This window comes from Salminus brasiliensis, chromosome 1, assembly GCF_030463535.1.
Source record: "Salminus brasiliensis chromosome 1, fSalBra1.hap2, whole genome shotgun sequence".
In the NCBI taxonomy this organism is placed as follows: Eukaryota; Metazoa; Chordata; class Actinopteri; order Characiformes; family Bryconidae; genus Salminus; species Salminus brasiliensis.
In genome coordinates, this window is record NC_132878.1 from 91,114,052 (window position 1) to 91,121,672 (window position 7,621).

Sequence of the window (7,621 nt, forward strand, 5' to 3'; positions counted from 1 at the left end):
CCTGTGTTGTGCACTATTTAATAATCAGTCTGGGCTGAAACACTCTGCATAACTGCAGTATGAATGGGCAGGGCTGAGCTGCTGCCTGCCTTGATTTTTGTGACTAAACAAAAGCAGTGAACTGAAATCGGGCTGTTTCCACACCTGGAAACCACGTTTCATCTAGCACCACATCTTTTCAGCTCTAATTGTGGATTAGTTTAGGCATAGGCCATCAGCTTCCATCTAAACACTAAGGCAAACCCTAACAGCTTTAACCTGCCAGCCCCCTGCTGTATAAAACCCAAACCCTAACAGTAGTGCTAATAATGGTCTAATAGCTCTAACTTTAACTGAAGGTGTATTATTCAGTCATCATCTCTGAGGCTTTTAACCTTTAACCTTTTCTTGGCTGGGCAAACACACAACACGGCACCAATAAGTCCAATAAGGCTAAGACTCCCTATATCATCATTCTCCGACCTGTGTAAAATGATTCACATGTGAGTTGCTGTGGATAAGAGCTTTGCACACTTGCCGTGAATGTAAGGTAAGCTGTGTAGTATTGAGAGTGCTGAATGGAGGTGTGGCCCCAGATCTGGACCCTTCGTTAAAAGCGTTAAAAGATTGGCTCAGTAGTGTTAATGCTTGCTGTTAAGTAAGGGTTGTGTAATGTGCCCCCCCCCCCCCCCCCCCCCACTCTCCACTGTTATCATTCTTCTCTTCGGGTGAATCCCAGGTGTTGCAGAATCCCTGAGAGAGGTGCAGCCAGCTGTCTGTAGCTTCTAGGTTGATTAATTCAGTGTCACTGGCTCAGTTCATGGTTGACAGGACTCATTACTCCGCCTATACAGCTTTGGACTGACGGCTCGTTTTAGCACATCCTCTGCGGCCGGGAAACGAGATGCAATTTTTCCGTTGTAATGTGGAAAATTGGACCGCTCAGTGGGTGCAGATGGGACAGCTGAGCACTTATCAGCATCTCAGTGCTGGGTGACGTGTCTCTCAGTTTCAGCAGTGGCCGTAATCTGTTGTGCCACCCATTTGATGTTTGTCCAAGTAGTCGTTTTGGATGTGGAGATCATACGTTTAAGCCTTTTCGTTTTTAATCTGGGTAACCTCACTGGATCTCATGAACAGCAGCAGTGGGTTGGTTGGGAAGGCCTACACAGTGGTCATAGAAGGACCGGTTTGATGAAAAATCAGAACTGTAGTCCAGTAATCAAGACATGTTTGGTGTCTGGAGTTTGCCTGTTGGCTAACGTTGCTAATAAGTAGTGGAAGCCGGTGTCCCCCTAATAGCCAATTATTGCAAATATGGAATAAATAAATGGAAATTTCATAGATTTTTCTAAATTCGCACAGAATTAAATGATTAAGGTGTAAAGAAGGTCATTCATTTATAACTATTTAACCATCACCACCACCATTATTTGAAGAACTCGAAGGCTGTGACCGAAATTGATTCCTTCTACCTCAATAGTATTGTGCTATATAGGAAGGGACTAATTAGTTTACTGAGTAGAGCGAGAAACAGGTAAATTTGGACACTTCCATCATCAGCATATGCCAGCACCAACCGCATAAGCCCGGATACCTCTGTGCTCACACTGTGAATTGTGCTGTTTATGGAAAGACCTTTAACCTTTATGTTGCTGAGCAACCTAAACCTACTGTTAATGAACTACATGAGAAAGTATCTGAAATTCATGGCGTCCGGTTGCTCGTAACCACCACTCGTATGAGCAGTGGTCATCAGATCTTTCCTCTGTTGCTTAGTAACAAGAGACTTGTAATGCATTCTGGTCCACATTCAGCTCATGTAGTGAGCTATGATGTGGGAGATTGTAGTACCCTCATGTTCGACCTCTATGATTCATTAGGACTCCACACCAAACCCCACTCTGACTGACGAAATTACACAGACGTTTGCTTCAAGATGTGCTATTTTGAATGCCTAACGGGTCTGTAATGAATTAATTAAATAAATAAATCACCTGTGTGAAATGAGTGATAAATAATATTATAATAATAATAATATAATAATAATAATATTAATATAATATATTTATTAGAGTTAAAACCTTTGTAATATCATTAATGTTCACCCTGCTTAATTTTGTTGTGTCCCCGAAATGTGTCTAGCTGAACGTTGCTTTGGAGAGATGACACAATAGTCAAATTTGCACTGTACAGTATACACTACAAGCATTTTATTAGGAACACCTGTACACCTACTCATTCATGCACGTATCTAATCAGACAATCCTGTTTCAGCAGTGCGGTGCATGAAATCATACCAATACCAGCTGCTTCTGGTAATGTTTACATCAACCATTAAAACAGGGGGAAATGTGACCCCTGTGATTTTGAGCATGGCATGCTTGTTGGTGCCAAGGGCTGGTTTAAGTATTTCTAGAACTGCTGGCATCCTCAGTAGTATCTGGAGTTACTCACAGAGGACAACAGAGAATGGTCATACTGGTTGGAGCTAACAGCAGAAAAGCACCTCAGTAGCAGGAGGCCTCCAACAGCAGAACACAGACCACATCGGGTTCCTCCACTTCTGTCAGCCAAGAACAGAAAGCTGAGGCTGAAAGCAGTGGTCTGGTCTGACGAATCTAGAATCTATTGCCAAGGCACACAGATGGTAGGGTCAGGATTTGGCACCAGCAGCATGAATACATGAACCCAACCTGCCTTGTGTGAACAGTGGAGCGGCTACTTCCAGCAGGATGATGCACCATGTCACAAAGCATGCGTCATCTCCAAATGGTCTTATGAACATGACAGTGGCACCAGGTCTGAACCCACTACAACGCCTTTGGGATGTGGTAGACCGGGAGATTGGGAGCATTGGGAGAAAGTACTGAAAAATCTGCAGGAATTCTGTGACTCAATCATGTCAACATGGACCAGAATCTCAAAGGATCTCTTGTGGAATCCATGGCATGAAGAATTGAGGCTGTTTTGAGAGCAAAAGGAGGACCTACAGAGTATTAGCAGCATTAGTGTTCCTAATAAAGTGCTCATATGTAATTACTTAAGGGGAAAACATTCATTCTTGAGGACTAGAAGAACAGCAGGAACAGACCCAGTGGATGTCATTTCTCCACCAGAGGGCAGCAACGTTCAACATTCCCAACAGTAGAAGCCTCTGTGTGAGACTGGACTGAGGTGGAAAGGTTGGGCCTCATGTCTGAAGATAAGGATAACAGACGATCCTGCAGAAGCTGTTGGTAAGGTTGTGACCAGGGTGGACTAAACCAAGCCAACTTTAGCATTGAGAATTTTCCGAACTAGGCTAAAGTAGCCTAAAGTAAGCCTAAAGGCTGAACAGAGTAGTCTTTGTTTTTGGCCATCCATAGAACCAGATTTTTAATGTGAAAGCGGTTCACTGTCAAAGGGTTTTGTACAGGATACTGAAGCAGAAGCTGAATGCTTTTCATACTCCAGACATATGAATGAGTGCATTATGAGCAGTGCTGCACATGTAGCTGAGACCATTGTCCTCAAGCAATTTTGAACCACATTGACCTTCATCCCAAGATTCTGTGCCACCGTACATCGTCATTATGACCATTTGTGGAGGTGAGCACAACTTTACGTCAAATAAATTCCACAAAATTAAGATATGAAAATTTTTGTGTCTTAAGTTTGCTTGTATGACTAGAAAGATTAACGTTACTGCACACAATCTGCCATATCATTAGTACTACCTGCCTAATATTGAGTTACATATCTGACCATTCAAGGCATGGACTCCACAAGACCTCTGAAGCTGACCTGTGGTATCTGGCACCAAGACTAACATAAGCAGCAGATCCCTTAAGTCCTGTAAGGTGTGAGGTGGGGCCTCCATTGATCACATGGTTCAACAATTGTCCTTTCTGGGAGCACTCTGGTAGGTACTGAGCCCTGCATACCAGGAGCACCCCACAAGGCCTGCCTGATGTTTTGGAGCTGTTCTGACCCAGTGGTCTAGCCATCACTGTTTGACACAGTGTCTATTTTTCCTGCTTTTAACACCTTTATCTCCTTCACCCATTTTCCACCCCTCGACCGATGCCACTGTAGATGAAGATGATCCATGTTCTTCACTTCACCTCTCAGTGGTACTAATGTTCTGGAACTTTTAAAGCTAATGTGAATGACACAGAAAGCTTATGTTAGCTACAATTAGCAAGCTACTCTCGCTGATCTACCTAAATCCTAAAACCTTGCCGTCCTGCACATGTAGATAATGTATAGCTCACAGGATAAAGTTCTGGTGAAAGAAACCCAAGCCGTCATTAATCCGAAGAGATCCGAAGAGAACTAAACGGACGATATTGCTCTTCTCTACGGTGAAAAGTTGGTGAAAAGCATGTTTCCTGTTTCATCCATGTGAAACAGGTCAACCTGTCATGTCCCAGAGCCAGCAACCAGCAACTGGTATAACGGCTGGGCTGGAAAAACAGCGATGTGACCATTTTACGGCCCGTCCATTAGAGAGAGCCTGAGGGCGACCCCGACACAAGTTAAAGCAGAGTGCTGAATGCTAAAGCCTGATTTGTGTGCTTCGGTTCCAGGTGCTCCTGCGGCCTAAAAGTTCCATCTGGGTGACAGAAGCCAGAGCAGGAAGCAGAGCTCGCACAGGTGGGGTTATATGGCCCAGGCTTTTTTTTTTTTTTGTCCAGTTCTGCTGTCGGCCTGTAGTGTGATATGGCTGCAAAAGCTTGGAGTTACAGTTAACTATGGTAATAGCTAATTATCTATATGTCCAAATAAATGCAGACACCCCTACTAATGAAGGCCTTCAGCTACTATAAGTTGCACCCATGGCTTGTCTAGTCCCTGTAAAGAGGTAAAAGAGGCAATAGAATAGGACTCTCTGGAGCAGATAAGCATGAACCTATTGGCCCCATGCTGCCTAATGCCAGGTGTGGGCTACAGGGGTATAAAGCCCCCCAGCATTGAGCTGTTCTCTTGAATGATGACTGGTGCTCCATCCATTACTTTTGAAAGGATGAGCTGTGGAGGTGTAGCCGCTGAGCGCCACTTAGCTAATATCATTTCTGTGGACTCCTTTCTGGACATGTAAAGGTGGGATGATGTGGCTGATCATTTATGTGTGTTTTCTTGTGTTCTCTCAGCTGTGGGCTGGCCATGATGGATCTGGGTGGCAGCGGGGTCGTGGTGGGACGTCCTGGCTCGGACATGGTCTTGGTGGGAACCCGTACGGCCTTGCGTCAGAGCTGGGAGAGCGATGGAGCCAGGGCTTTCTGGGATCCTGCCCGGCGCGGGGTTCCCGTGAGCACCTTGATTTACAGGCCTGCTGCTGGACCTGGGCTGCTCTAACACTGCTGACCCTTCGAGGTTCAGGGGTCAAGAGGTTACAGATGGGGGGTAGTGGTGGTTAGAGGTTGAGCACCAAATGGTAGTCTGAAAAAAAAGCCCCTCCAGGGCCCGGCCGTCTCTGTGGAATTGCCGTCTGCGACTTTGCTCCATCGCTCCATGCTTGGGTGATGGCTTTAACATTTGCTCGCAATCATAAACGTCAATTACCGGGATTGTGCCGTTAAGTGCAAAAGCTGTCGGTGCTCCGTGTGCTGGAAAGGGGCGCAAATGGCTTCTCGACAGGCTTCTTTCTGAGAAGTAATTTGGATCATCCCGTTGTGTTCAGGTGAAATGTGTGAGAGTTTGTTGTTCTGTGCTGCTGAACAATGATCACGTTGTCTAGATACTAACGAAGAGTCGCCACATAGTGAAAACACAGGGGGGGGGTATTCATTGGCCTGGTTGTTTATCTGTTTTGTCATTCCGGAGGCCAAGACAACAATTAGATTTAAGGTGATGGTAACAGCTCATTAAGCCCTTTTGATTGGAAGGATTTTTTTTTTCTTTTTTGGTCCGGCTGTCCGGCCTAACGAATGAGGCCGGTGAATAAGAGGCTCTGAAGAGGAAGACAAAGGCGAAAGGGGGAAGACAATATCCTTGTGTGGGAGAATTAGTTACACTCAGTAGTCCAAGTATTCAAAGCAGAGAGGGGATCAGCGAGGATTAGAGCAAAGTCTGCACAGGTGGGTGATGGGGGAGTCACATGTCGGGACATTACCTTGTTTGGGATACAGCAGGCAAGGCTGGGTGATGTGTGAGGGTCGGTAATTATGGGGATGACCGTGTGCAGACACTTTCATTTACAATCAGCAGCGTTTTTCCGAGGTATTGAGAAGGTTCGCCTGTAACACGACAGAAATGACGCTCAAGGAACGCTCAGAAAACATCACGTAATGATGGTGTGTGTTTCCCACGCCACGTTCCCAGGAAACGTTTAAAGTCACGTTCCCAAACCTAACCCTAAAAACACTGATATAGCTGATACGCTACATGGACAAAAGTATTGGGACACCTGCTCATTCTTTGTTATTTCTGAAATCAAGACTTGATTGAGACCTGCTTTTGCTGGAGTGACTGTCTCTACTGTCCAGGGAAGAAGGCTTTCTACTGGATTGTGGAGGAGCATTGCTGTGAGGATTTGATTGCATTTAGCGACATGTGTGTAAGTGAGGTCAGGATGTTGGATGATCACCACCCCACCTCATCATCCCCAACTCATCCAAAAGTATTAAATGAAGCACCAACCATCATTCCAGAGAACACAGTAGTACTGCTCCAAAGCTCAATGCTGTTGGCCTTTATACCCCTCTAGCCCATGGCTGGCACCAATAGGTTCATGTTTATCGGCTTCAGGAGTCCTATTCTACTGGCAGTACTTCTCTACAGGGAAGAGACAAGCTGTATATGTGTGCATTTGCACAACTCAAATGTCAGCAATGGGTGCAGCTTCAAGTAGTTGAATGCATTTATTAGAATGGGTGTCCACAAACATTTGGACATATAGTGTAGGTGTTGAGATTTTAAGCTAGCACTGCTGGAGACACACAGATATGGCTAATAATTTATTAAAGTCATATAATAAGTCATAATACTGCAAAAAGAAATGACCCTTACCAGCAATATAGCAAGAAAGTCATAGGGAAGTTGACAACTAGCAACAAGCCACTTGGCCTATATTATTGTAGCTTCCATAATCAGAAAAGGTAAAAAAGCAATTGCCGACCTCAACGGCTTAGTGACTACAGCAACTGACATCACATGACAGTGGCTAAAGGCTAAATAACTAGTGTCCCACCCCAGACAAGTCAAGACCCAGTTCTAGCTCACGCCTGCTACTGTCATCCAGCCCACGTACCGCTGTGGAATGACAACAATGACGCCTGATCGTGGTCGCAGTTTGGCCAGTTTTGGCTCAAAATAGAAATGCTTGGTCCTCATGTGCCCCAGAGTTCAAATGCCATGAGAAAGCTTCCTTGGAGAAACCTGAGAAATGTGGCTGTGGCTACAACTGGGCCGGTTATTGGTCCACAAAACCATTGCCATAACTGACCCACAGAAAACTGGGCGGTATTTGGCATAGAACTATGTGCTGTCTGGTCAGCCCTACTGTTAGCTCGCTCCCTATAGATAAGTAGTAGCCTATGCTAGGAACTAGAATAGATCAGCTAAGTGTAATTTTGGCGTTGATGATAGCATCCTTAGTGTTGGACTTGGAGGCCAAACTTGAACTATTATGACTAATAACCAGTTCTTGTAATTCCTC